The 13196-nt window shown below is 43.3% G+C and overlaps 1 pseudogene; it reads left to right on the forward strand.

Moving 5' to 3' along the window:
* The first annotated feature begins 4160 nt into the window (after positions 1 to 4160).
* LOC147470733 (uncharacterized) lies at positions 4161 to 5187 on the forward strand (annotated as a pseudogene).
* The last annotated feature ends 8009 nt before the right edge of the window (positions 5188 to 13196 follow it).

Genomic DNA, 13196 nt, shown 5'->3' on the forward strand with positions numbered 1-13196 from the left:
CCCTCTCTCCCCTCTCTCCCCTCTCTCCCCTCCCCCCCCTCCCTCCCCTCTCTCCCCTCTCTCCTCTCTCTCCCCTCTCTCCCCTCGCTCCCCTCTCTCCCCTCTCTCCCCTCTCAGCTCGCTCCCCTCTCTCCCCTCTCTCCCCTCGCTCCCCTCTCTCCCCTCTCTCCCCTCTCTCCCCTCTCTCCCCTCTCTCCCCTCTCTCCCCTCTCTCCCCTCTCTCCCCTCTCTCCCCTCTCTCCCCTCTCTCCCCTCTCTCCCCTCTCTCCCCTCTCTCCCCTCTCTCCCCTCTCTCCCCTCTCTCCCCTCTCTCCCCTCTCTCCCCTCTCTCCCCTCTCTCCCCTCTCTCCCCTCTCTCCCCTCTCTCCCCTCTCTCCCCTCTCTCCCCTCTCTCCCCTCTCTCCCCTCTCTCCCCTCTCTCCCCTCTCTCCCCTCTCTCCCCTCTCTCCCCTCTCTCCCCTCTCTCCCCTCTCTCCCCTCTCTCCCCTCTCTTCCCTCTCTCCCCTCTCTCCCCTCTCTCCCCTCTCTCCCCCTCTCTCCCCTCTCTCCCCTCTCTCCCCTCTCTCCCCTCTCTCCCCTCTCTCCCCTCTCTCCCCTCTCCCCCCTCTCTCCCCTCTCTCCCCTCTCTCCCCTCTCTCCCCTCTCTCCCCTCTCTCCCCTCTCTCCCCTCTCTCCCCTCTCTCCCCTCTCTCCCCTCTCTCCCCTCTCTCCCCTCTCTCCCCTCTCTCCCCTCTCTCCCCTCTCTCCCCTCTCTCCCCTCTCTCCCCTCCCTCCCCTCTCTCCCCTCTCTCCCCTCTCTCCCCTCTCTCCCCTCTCTCCCCTCTCTCCCCTCTCTCCCCTCTCTCCCCTCTCTCCCCTCTCTCCCCTCTCTCCCCTCTCTCCCCTCTCTCCCCTCTCTCCCCTCTCTCCCCTCTCTCCCCTCTCTCCCCTCTCTCCCCTCTCTCCCCTCTCTCTCTCTCTCTCTCTCTCTCTCTCTTCCTCACTCAGTCTCTCCCTCCCTCCCCCTCCCCCTCCCCACTCTCCCCTCTCTCCCCTCTCTCCCCCTCTCCCTCTCTCTATGAACGGACGTGTTTCGTGTTGCTCCTGGAATTTATTTTCATCTTCTACACAGCTTTGATGTTTTCAAGATTATATCTATAGTATAAGTTTTGGTTGACCTTCTAGCAACAGTCATTGAAGTTGTAAGGGGGTATCTGAGGATCTTTGTAGAAAATAACGCCTTTTGTTTCAATTACAAGACTAGTTGTGGAAGTTTGTTTACATGATCAGCTGATCATGTAACATTTCGCCGAAAACAGACTAGTTTGTTGATTTACGGGTCTCCCAAGAAAATGAGGCTTTCCAGCGTATACTGTGAGTTACAGTGAGAAGTAGTCGTCAGCAAAGTGTTAACAGTATATCAATTTTTTTTTGGACTTATTCTGTAGCTCAGATAATATATTAAACACATGGTCCCCACCCCCCCCACGGTCGGCGGCCATCGGGCTTGCGAATGCGCACTGCAAGGTGTGTGACGTCATGGCTATGTCACCCTTGTCAGATCATATCCCAGCTAAGTGTTGCCAATGCCTCAGGCTCTCCCAATTTTGGGGATCATGGAGTACTCGGGTCCAGCCTCCCTCGCTGATGTTGAGGTCAATCATCCCTTAACCCATTGGAGCTGGTTGACATGATGACACGTTTTGTGTTTTTTGTGTCAGACGCCCGGGACGGGATATGAGCGCAAGCCTGGCGCTCGAGTTGAATGAGCGGGCAGCCCAGGCTCGCGGCTTGTGCGTCCAAGAATCTAGTTAAGCTTATGCGTTCGAGAACCCCGGCATTGCGACTGTGCAAAGCCGGAACGGCCCTGGCGTGAATGGGTTAAGTGAGAATGATGATGACCAGTTTACAGAACATTTTGAGCCCCAGAATCATTGTGATCAAGAAGCTGGTGCCCTTAAATCCATCAAATGCCCGATGAAACATGCTAAAAATAAACATAAGGAAATTCCTAGCGAGTATAAGGCATTTGACACCACACCTCGCCCCCTTCCTCTGGCTACACTCTCGATGCCCCGATCTGCTGCTCCAGCCTTTGCCCCCGGGACAAGTATGTGAAGTTAGCCTTTAAGGAGAACCTGAGCAGTGATGTGAAGCTTCGCTGGCTGTCTGCAGTCACGAAGGCATTCCAACTCGATCGGGAGCTTTCAGAAGTGCTGTCAGGACATCATTGACTGGGTCAAGGATGGAGAGTTCCTGTCATTACACCTTGACATTCAGGACCTCTTAACTTGCTACCCTGCTGGAATTGATCCCTCCCTTGCCAAGGAACTACTGGGCGTGTACACTGGAATGCATTTGGAATCAGACACTAACTACTCTAAGCTCACTGCACTTAAGACATGTCTGTTGCCATCACCCACGGGTCATATTTATTCAAGAAGCTTTTGTTGGTGGTGCTCAGCCGGGGGAAACAGCTCCCTTGCTATCAGGATATGTCTCATATGTACACCATGCCAGGAATGGCCTCGTTACTTATGTTCATTCCTCCATGCCTCACATGCTCCTCCGTTGCTCTACACATGCTAATATGACCTTTCAACTTTTTGAGGTCACTGTGGGAGATGGCAAACTCATACTCTGCAATGTGTACTCTGCCCCTGGTGTGATTAATCTCCAAGCTCTTCCAACTCCTAGAAATTGTGGAATGATCTACATGGGGGATTTTAATGCCTGGCATCCTTCTCTTGGTGACACTTCTCCCATTCCTAACTGCAGTGGCCTGCCTTTGCTCAACTACATTCGGCGCTACCACCTCACCCACTGGAATACTGGTGGAGCCACACATACCCGTGGAGGTACCTTGGACCACATCCTAACATCTGGCCTTTTGACATCCTTCGTTAGTTGCCATTCAATACATTATCACTTCTCCAACCATATCGCTCTCAGCCTACAGTACTCTCTACCAACCAGTCCTAGGCTTCCTCACCACCGCACCCGGATTTCCATCCCTCCCAAGTACTGTCTTACATACATCTTGTACATCTCCAGGCTTCTTCCCACTTTTGACCTCCTTTCCCCTGACAACTTGTACAATTCCCTGGTAAAAGCCACACATGACTTTTACTGCAGTTATTTTATTAAGCCTCACATTCAACGTCGCCCTGTGGCCCATACCTGGATGTTAGACCATCGTATTGTCCAAGCAGAAAGAATGGCAGTGGATGCTGGTCTTGCCTTTCAGAGGCAACCCACACCAGATCATATGTGTCAGTACCAGACAGTGAGGGATGATCTTATTGCCCTTCAGAAGTCCGTCTACACAGAGTCATGGGAGAAATATACAGACAGCATCAACCATCAGACTAGCATTCAGACCATGTGGCATGTAATAAACAGGACCGTGAAGAATAAACCCACCTATGCCCTCCACCATAGTCCACAGGAATACGCTCAGGATCTCATCATTACTTGGTCAGCTCAATCACAAACTTGGAATCTGCCTGCACACATTCAAGAAGCTCTCTCCTCTCAATGTAACATTCATAACCTTCATCTGATGAATGCATTATTGAAACTGGATGAGCAGGATGACATACCTCTAACAGAAGATGAACTGTGACGTGCTCTTGCTGGGACTAAGACTACTGCAGCTGGGGATGATGGCCTTACATATCAAGTGCTTCACCTCATTCAGAAAGTTCCTGGTAACCTTCTTCAATCTTTGTTTTTGTCAGGGATATGTGCCCTCTGCCTGGACTTCCAACACAATTGTCCCAATACCAAAACCTGGAACAGATAAATTTAGGCCCATATCCCTCACTTCCTGGTTTAGAAAGGTGCTTGAACACATCCTTCTTGCCCGACTAAGGCATCGCCTACAGGATGAACTCTCTCCCAGTCTGTACGGTTTCCTTCCGCAACGAAGCACGCACCATTGCCTTGTAAAACTCTATACCCACCTTTCCTCCACTAGCGTAGTTGCCTTCCTTGACCTCAAAAGTGCCTTTGATATAGCCAACAGGTGGCTTGCCACCAATGCCACAGGTATTTCTGTCTCAGTGGCGAGGACCCTTTATGTTTTATTTCTTTGATTAGTTGTTGACTATTTGTCCCCTGTCCTTTGTCAACTTCCCAGAAAAGCACTAAAGCCTCTTGAAAACTTCCAGAATAGAGCCATGAGATTCATCCTAGGGTGCCCTCCCTTCACTTGCATAGTCAACATGCAGTCTGAGCTTAACCTGTCCCCACTTGTAGAGAGAATTTATGCCAATGTTACTTATCTTTCTATCAAACAGAAGCAATTGGCTCTAGAAACCATCACCTGAGTGTCTGTGTCTGTCCCCGCTGCACACCACATGCATGTTGATGGTTCAGTGCAAGCAGACAGGAGTGCAGTGTGTGCTGTGTTTTCACCGACCATGGAGCCATCTGTGGATGGTGAATGGCGCAGCCACAGGCTACCTAACTCATCCAGCTCTACTTTCTGCGAGCTTCATGGTATTCTAGATGCAGTAATGAGCATTGTTCAGCAAAGAGTTAATGGGATAATTGTTTGTGACTCACAGTCAGCTCTTCAAGCTCTCTCCTCTCCAAGACCGAGCTATGGCCATGTTGTGCAAGAAATTCTGTGTCAACTCGCCACCGCCCATGATGCATCCCTTATCATATCCTTCATTCGTGTGGACGCCTTCTCACATTGGACTTATTGGTAAGGACAAGGTGGATTGTCTTGCCAAGGAGGCCTGTACACTGGGCCTAGATGATGCAACTGCTGTGCCATCCCTACAGTGCTTTAGAATCAGCATATATTCAGCTGCTCATGCCATAACAACACATTGAAGGATTGCAGAAAGGACCAACAGTGTGTCCATACAGCACCATGACCACTTTCTTCAGAGTCCCTACAAGTACCGCCAACATGGGCTTATGGTGCGTAAGCATAATATTGTAAGTGCTCAGCTCAAGTTGGGGTACCGGACAGTATGGCAAATCTCCCAAGCAGAGAACGTGCCACACTTCTCCTCCTGCAAGCTGTGCAACCGCACCAACGCCAACACCCTTGACCACTATTGCCTCCATTGCCCCGCAGTGACAAATTTACTACCACAGGGACAGACCCTACTTCAAATTTGTAAACATTTGCTCACAGATGACAAGTTATATGCACTTCTTGCTCGCCATCCTCACTTTGGTGGCTGTTAATTGTATAGACTTGTTCCCTCTGTGTATGTGTGTGTGTGTGTGTGTGTGTGTGTGTGTGTGTGTGTGTGTGTGTGTGTGTTTGTGTTTGTGTTTGTGTGTGTTTGTGTGTGTGCATCCAGTGTGCCCTGCGAGACACAAGTGCTCTGTAATATTCTTTGGACATGAATGTTACTAGGTCTGCCGCCAATAGGCGTAATAAATTGATTAAATAATAATAATTCTCTCTCTCTCTCTCTCTCTCTCTCTCTCTCTCTCTCTCTCTCTCTCTCTCTCTCTCTCTCTCTCTCTCTCTCTCTCTCTCTCTCTCTCTCTCTCTCAATCTCTCAATCTCTCAGTCTCTCAGTCTTTCTCATAATCTCCTTCCCTCGTTTCTAATAGCATATAATTTCCTTGAAAGGCAAATCTGGTAACCTGGGCTGAACTCTGCAAAATTGGAGAGTCTATGGCAAGGGGTCTCATGTATGTTCATGAAGAGCAGCAAGCCACCAAGTGTGAAGCGTTAAAACCTTCTATTGCCCATCGAGACTTCAAGAGTAAAAATGTGCTCCTGAAGAATGACCTCACGGCTTGCATTGCTGACTTTGGCCTGGCGCTGGTCTTCCACCCTGGACAGCCAACTGGGGACACTCATGGACAAGTAAGGCCCTTTAGTAACACATAGTTTTGCAAATATTCTTTTATGGGGAGCTTTAGGGGGAAGGCATAGAAAATTTTATTTAAATTATCGAAATTGAATTATGTAACCTGGTAACATTACTTATATGAAAGTGTTTTCTCTCTATTTTGAAATTTAAAATCCAATCTGGCGACTTTTAAATGCATACCCTGCAAAATTTTATGTCGGCTGTTCATGTTGCACGAAATAGGATTTTGCTTTCACCATTTTCTAGACTAGTGTGGAAAATTAATGTTACAATGTATTCGTAGAACGGGCATTGGTGTCACCTACCAGCACCCCAAATGGGTTTGTTTCTGAGAGAGGCAGCTTCATGCACCAGATCACAACCTTTTTCAGTCTTTTATTCACTCATTGTAAAACTAGAGCAATTTTTGTGTTTGTCATTTTTTTGTGTTCTACTTTTATTTGTTATAGGGCAGGCTCTATCAATGTTGCAGTAGACTAAAATTGTAGTATGGGGTCCTGATCTGCTTATTGTTTTCTTTATATTCAGTGTGATAGAAGAAGTATTGTTATTTCTTATAGGGACAAAAAATAATCACCCACAGTAAAGATAACATAAAGAGATGGGAAAGAGAAAAAAAAAAAAAAACTGTGCTTATGACTGCAAGTGCCACAGCACAAGACAGCCTTACTAGTACAGGGGGACATTGTAGATACTGGGCACCTCCCGCATTTCATTCTGCATGCACATCTTTCATCTCTGGTACTGTAGAGCAAGAGGTTAGCATCGAGCTGTGTGTCATTGCTTTTTGAAGATAGTGTGGGAAAATATAGAAAAAAGGTAAAGATGAGACTGAATAATTTTCACAACACATGAGATGTTATTGACTTGTTTTAGATTATTCCATCTTCAGAATAACATCTTAACCCTTTCCCGACGGGGCACGCGCTACGCAAAAACCCCTACGCCGGGCCATTGCAATATAGCATTGGAAATGTCACACTGGCATGACGCCCTGGCATCAGGAATTTAGCTGTGTCACATGAGTGTGACGCTCCATCGTCATAGGGTTAACCCATTGGTTGCAGTTTTAAATAAATATTTGTGCAGTAGGATGGCTGGTTTACATTATCTGGCACGGTGCCATCCATGTCTATGACTGACTCTGCCTTTGCAACAAATCATGCCATCCGCTGCTAATGGGTTAAGCTGAAGACGGAGTAATCTAAATAACATCTCTTGTGTTGTGAAAATTATTCAGTCTCATTTACACCTTTTTTCTACATTTGTCACAATGAACTCTTTTCAGCTTTCTTTTCTATTGGTACTAGGAGAAAGTGGTGCCATCTCTGTTTAGGATTGTAGATTAAACCCTTTTTGATTAAAATTATGGCAATTACAGTAGTTATGATTGCAATTTTCATCATCACACACTAAATAGGGTTATTACTTATAGTAAAGTAAAGAAACATAGCGATTCACTCTTCCCCTAAGTCAAATATGGCATTATGACTATTGTCATGTAGGTTATGACACCTGCTGTCATGCCAAAAACTTGTGCAATATGTCTGTTGTGACACCGGGTCTGCAATGGTTTAACCTGTGAACTCCAGGTAACATGATATCATATCATGGCTTCTTGTATGGTTAGCATGCCAGATGGTAATGTGAATAGCTGGAGGTGTTAGGCCTGTGCACTTGAAATACCCTGGCTTTAAGACTGGGCAGAGCCGAAGCTGCCCTGTCATTATTGGATTAAAGAACCTATATGGTATCTCTTTGTATGCCTTAGTTGGATTTAGTGTCCCAGTACAACAAAAGTCTAGACAGTGATGAGTTGTCTGCTGTTGAGGCTTGAGGATGGGATATGAATGCTCTGAGTGGTGCAAGTAGGAAGTCTATACAACAAATAATAGTCTATTACAATCTTGATATAACATAGTCTATATCTGAAAGCTGTTATACACCACACAATACAATAGAATAGTTAAGTCACATATTACAAGAAATGGTTTACAAAATTATTATTATTATTATTATTATTATTGTTATATATATATATTTTTTTGTTTTGTTTGCTTGGATATATCAATATTACAAGAAGCAATTTAAAGACTGCAAACTTTATATCTTCGTGCTCTCCCTTTTGTAGGTTGGAACAAGAAGGTACATGGCTCCAGAGGTTCTGGAAGGAGCAATTAACTTCCAGCGTGATGCCTTTCTACGTATTGACATGTATGCTTGTGGTCTAGTGCTTTGGGAGATTCTTTCAAGGTGCTCTAGTAAGTATTATCACACAATCCTTGTAGTTGGCCAAAACAATTATCTGTTCTTTGTCACTCAACAGCTCTTCATAATATTTTTCCGATTAACCCATTCACGCCGGGGCGGAATTTCGCCTACTCCCGATAACGCCGGGAAGATTTCAAGCGCGCAACCGTTCGTGCCGGGGTGTTTTCCCGCTGCGCGCGGTCGCTCTGACGCTCGCAGAGCGTTTTTCACCCACCCTATCCTTATGGTTTGCGTGATTGCGTCTAAAGTGTAATCATGTGTAGAAAGTAGTGCTATGTTCAGAGGATGTATATCAGTCGAAAAAGATGTTATAGCACTGTTTTTTTAGTGTTATTCTATTGAACTTTTTCCATATTCTTTACTCCTATGTTGTAATACCAATGGGAAGTGGAAGCATTCTTCTAGTGAGGTAACAAACATAGTTTTTTTTTCAATTTTTTTTTTCTTCCTAAACGAAAAGAAAGAGAATATGAACAACCATACATGTGCATACAAGTGAATGCAAGTAACAGCAATGTTTTTTCAAGTGTCATTTTCTTTTAGTGGGGCAACAAAAAGATGTTATATAATTTTTTTTTTTTTTTTTTTTTTTTATTCCTCGGCCAATTACAATTGATTTTACGATAGCCTTTCGACTCAGATCATCATATTCAACAAATCAGAAACAGAAATCACCATGCCGTAATCAAGATTACGTATGTACCTGAGACGTCATTCATATTACGTTATATCCCATTTTCTACTATTTAGAAGGATAAACTAAAGTAGCTAAGACAAATCAAGTATGAAAATCGAATTGTACTAAGAATAATCTATCATTCTAATGCGGACGTTTCAGCACGTCGCTACTGGCCTCCCGGCGCGCGGGCCGAAAATGTAGCACGTGCCAGGACGTCACCCGGGTCCGGGGCTTTTTTCGACCACGTGTCAGCACGTCAACCGGCGCGAATGGGTTAAAAAAAAATAACTTTCAATATCTCTTATGGAATAAGCTCTAGAATTTTTACTTGAAGATTAGCACACTGAGGGTCATTGTTGTAGAAATATGAGAGGAAAATTTACTTTTTTGTCTTACGACAATTTCTTTAAAAAGTGAGGTTCATATTCTAGTCAGGCTAAACTGAATTTTCCTCACTTAGATAAATTTGCCTTACTGTAACATTGTGTGAGACAACACATGCAAATAGAATTTAAGCATGATAATTCAAACTAAGAAGCAAACAGGAAATACGTTTAGACCACGCAGAGTCAAAACTTTCCCATTGTTATCGGTTTAAGCATATTTGAACTTTAATTCTGAAGTGTACAGGAGATAAATTGCCGTTGTACCTGTACAGACCAAGAGGGTCCTGTGCCAGAGTACCATCTGCCGTTTGAAGAAGAGGTTGGGCAGCACCCTACCTTAGATGACATGCAGGAGTGCGTTGTTGCTCAGAAGGCACGTCCTGCAATTCGTGACTGTTGGCGAAAGAATCCGGTGAGTGAAGTTTCTCATTTTATAAAGAAGTGTTTTTTCATATTAAGGGCAAATTAGATACTTAGGTATTTATGTTTTAGATTCTTTGCTGTTTCCATTTAAAGGCTTAATATAGGTGATCGTTTTCATCCATATCATTTTGTCTATACCACATGTGCATATGTACATGCATGTAAATTTTATTACCCACTCTTTTATGATATTTTTATTTATTTATTTCCATTAATTTACATCTTATTCCAGTCTTCCAGCTTGTTGTGATTATACACAAACTCTTAGAAATTTGGGAATTTTATTTTACTTCTAAATCCCTTGCCAGCAGGTGTCAAGATGGCTGATTTTAATGGAATGAATTTATACATTTTTTGAAGAATTTTTAAAGGGACAAAAGTTACTGCTTTTGCATAATACAACATAATGTTTATAATGAATAAGTTTTGAATATAGTATATTTTATTTTTCATAATTATTTCTTGACAGTTAACAGATATGGCATTTATATCTGTATGTGTATAGACACATGCACAGTGGTAGATGAATGAGACCCCCCCTCCCACCCCCCTCCTTTTAATTGTTTAGTAGTTCTCACAAAGATATACAGAAATTTGGAAATAATTCAAACTACACTGTAAATATGGTTGTACTAATTCCAATGATTAATTGTGTGAGTTATCTATTGTCTGTGACCAACTTCCCTGCTAGCAAGGACTGGGATGGTGCCTTCTACCCCATTGTGGATTGGTCACCTAACGACCTAATTAGTTGTCAGGACAGGTGGTCTACAACACTAATGCTACTGGCTAAAAAATAAGGGATGTGGAAAGTGTTTTTTCTGCCCTCTGGGTAGTGCAGACTAGCCCAAATAATATTTTTTCCAAAAGGGCTTCTGTAGCTCAGAAGCTTGTGCCATTACAGTCATAATACTTCATGACTATGTGCGCTTCAACTGTGAGCAGATCCCAATGTTGCATCATGAACGCATTGACACCCATCTTTTAGGCGTAATCGGTGCCATCATGTATGTCATGACACCCATACGTAGTGGGCTAAAAAAATAACTTTTTAAGGGCAGAGTGATATGTATGTGTATGTGTAATTTTTATCCTTAGCAAAACATGAGAACATAGATCTACTTACTACTATCATGTCATTCATCAACATACAAGTGCCACAGTTTGCTCAAAAAAGGCTTAAAATTTGCCTTTGCACATGCACATTTTTTATTTTTATTTTCTTCTTCACTATTGTAATTACTTTCAGATGTATCTTTTTAGTTAAATTTTAATTTTAATCTTAATTTTAATCTAGGTGTCTCTGTATACATAACTTGTTTTACGCATTGCCAGCCGTGTTTGTCTCATACCTTATGTCTTTTGCTTTCTATAGGGCATGATGGCCTTAGTTGATACCATGGAGGAGTGCTGGGATCATGATGCGGAGGCTCGTCTCTCGGCTTCTTGTGTTGTAGAGAGACTGGCTGTGTATACCCGAAACCAGCACTTTTCCCCTACCTCAAATCCACACAAGGAGTCAAGCATATAAGGTAAGGGATCCAACTCTCTCAAGTTACTATTATTTCATCAATGAGTTTTGATCTTGATTGTTGTTGTTGTCATCGTTGTCGTCGTCATCATCATCATCATCATCATCATCATCATCATCGTCGTCATTATCATTGTCATCGTCATCTTGTATTTGATATGATTTTTTGTCTCAAAAGTTTATATTCTGATTATTAATGAACCAACCTGCAACTTAAGGTAAGATATCTAGATGTAGTAAAGTCAAAAGTGAAGATTGCAGTTATTTTTGTGAATTTTCAAATATATTCTTTTGTTTCTCTTTCTTTCAGGCCATTATGTGGTGGCCACGTACCTGGACAAGTACCTGTGCTGTAACCGCCTATTCTGGGTCCTGGTGCGGGACAGACCCCAGCCACCGCGTCCCACAGGCACCAGCTGTGTTGGGGGCCGAGTGTATCATGTAACTGCCTCAGTCCCCCCTCTCCCCCTTTTCCCAACTTTTAATCTGTACACCACAGCCATTAACTACAGTTGCAGCTTCTCTTGACTAAGCAAAGTCTGGCCAGTCTAAGAAGATTGGGCTTTGGGGACTTTTCCTAGAGAATGTACTCATCCTTTTGAGCACATTAAGCTTGGTACTGGCAGGTGAGAGGCTGTGTGAGTCAGATATGTCTTCCTGTAACTGATTAGTGCAATAGTTTGATATCCTTGGCGGTGCTTCAGATGCATTTCCCCCCCTCCCTCCTTCCCCGTATGAAAGAACTGACATAAAATAAACATGAATTTTTCAAAGTCCAATGTGTCCAACCTTCTCTTTTGTTTGGCTGGTTTGGTGTTGGGTGAGAGGGGAGACTGAGTGTGGTGCCAAAGGGGTCAACAGGGAAGTGCTCGGACTGCTATGAAAGGCCACCTGAAAGGAAGGTAACTCATGAGAACTTTCTCCCTGGCTGTTACAATATTCTCTGGGGCACTCGTCATCATCATCATCAAACATCCTCGTGACTCGAAGCATTTTATTGTCTTAATGTTATTTTATTCCAAACCAAGAGCTACATGCAAGCATCTACATGTGAAAAGGAAGAAAAAGAAGAATAGGCATCTTCAAGTCTGTAATGGCAAGTTTGGGAGTTAGGTTTACTGGAAAATTACTTACATTATGTAGAAATGAAACTGTTAAAAAAAGGAAAAAGGATTAAAAAGAAAGTATTGCTCTATTGAACACTAGGAAACCAGAGTATGGAGCTGAATAGCAGCTAACTTCTCAGGAAAATGGATGGAATTCCAGTGTGTGTCGACTGATCTTTTAGAAAATGTTATTGCTGTTTGCATTCAATTTACTGAATTGAAGAAAACAAAATATTCTTAATGGATTGGCAGTAGCTGCCCACCTTGGGAATGTTTGACCTCAGGAATGCCCTTCCAAGAGTCCCTACTGCCAGAGTTAGTTCCTTGAGTTGAGTACCGACAAGGTGGGGTTTATTGTACTATGTAAGTACTTTTTGGGAATGCTCCCAGTTTTATGGTTCTGCATTTTCTTAATCTGAATGTGTCTAGTTCTGTGCATTGAAACTGTGGAGTGGATGCTGTGTTATGATAGTAATATTTACAGTTTGTTGGCATATGTTCTTTAATAAATAAAAAAAATAAAAAATAAAAAAATCATAAAAAATCATAAAAAAATAAGACTTGGTTTTTAGAGCTAAGATCAGCATACTTTGCATCCAGCCATTCAATTTTGCAGCTCATAGTGCAGCTTCAAGCTCAACTCAGTAACTCAGGCATAAAAAATATGGTTGTGCCCTCCTGGCAAGTGTTTGAGTGTGTGGAAAAAGGGTTTGGGTTTGTCAGTCAACCAATAAGGACACATTTTGGGCATCCACTTTTGAAAATGCGCAGATAAGATAAGTAAAAGTTATATTGGCCAATGGGCCCACGAATTATGCCATTCAAACAGAGAAAAAAAAGATGGAAAACAGTGAAAAGATGCTAAAAAGTATTTGTGATTGGTGAAAGGATGTAAGAAATTGTTTCAGTTTCAGTTGTGGAAAGATGAGGGAATAGAATTCAAGAATGTGTCCAGTATTTTTTAGAGGG

The sequence above is a fragment of the Penaeus japonicus genome, unplaced genomic scaffold, assembly GCF_977035675.1.
Source record: "Penaeus japonicus unplaced genomic scaffold, GWHDUDI00000001_assembly GWHDUDI00000012, whole genome shotgun sequence".
Classification (NCBI taxonomy): domain Eukaryota; kingdom Metazoa; phylum Arthropoda; class Malacostraca; order Decapoda; family Penaeidae; genus Penaeus; species Penaeus japonicus.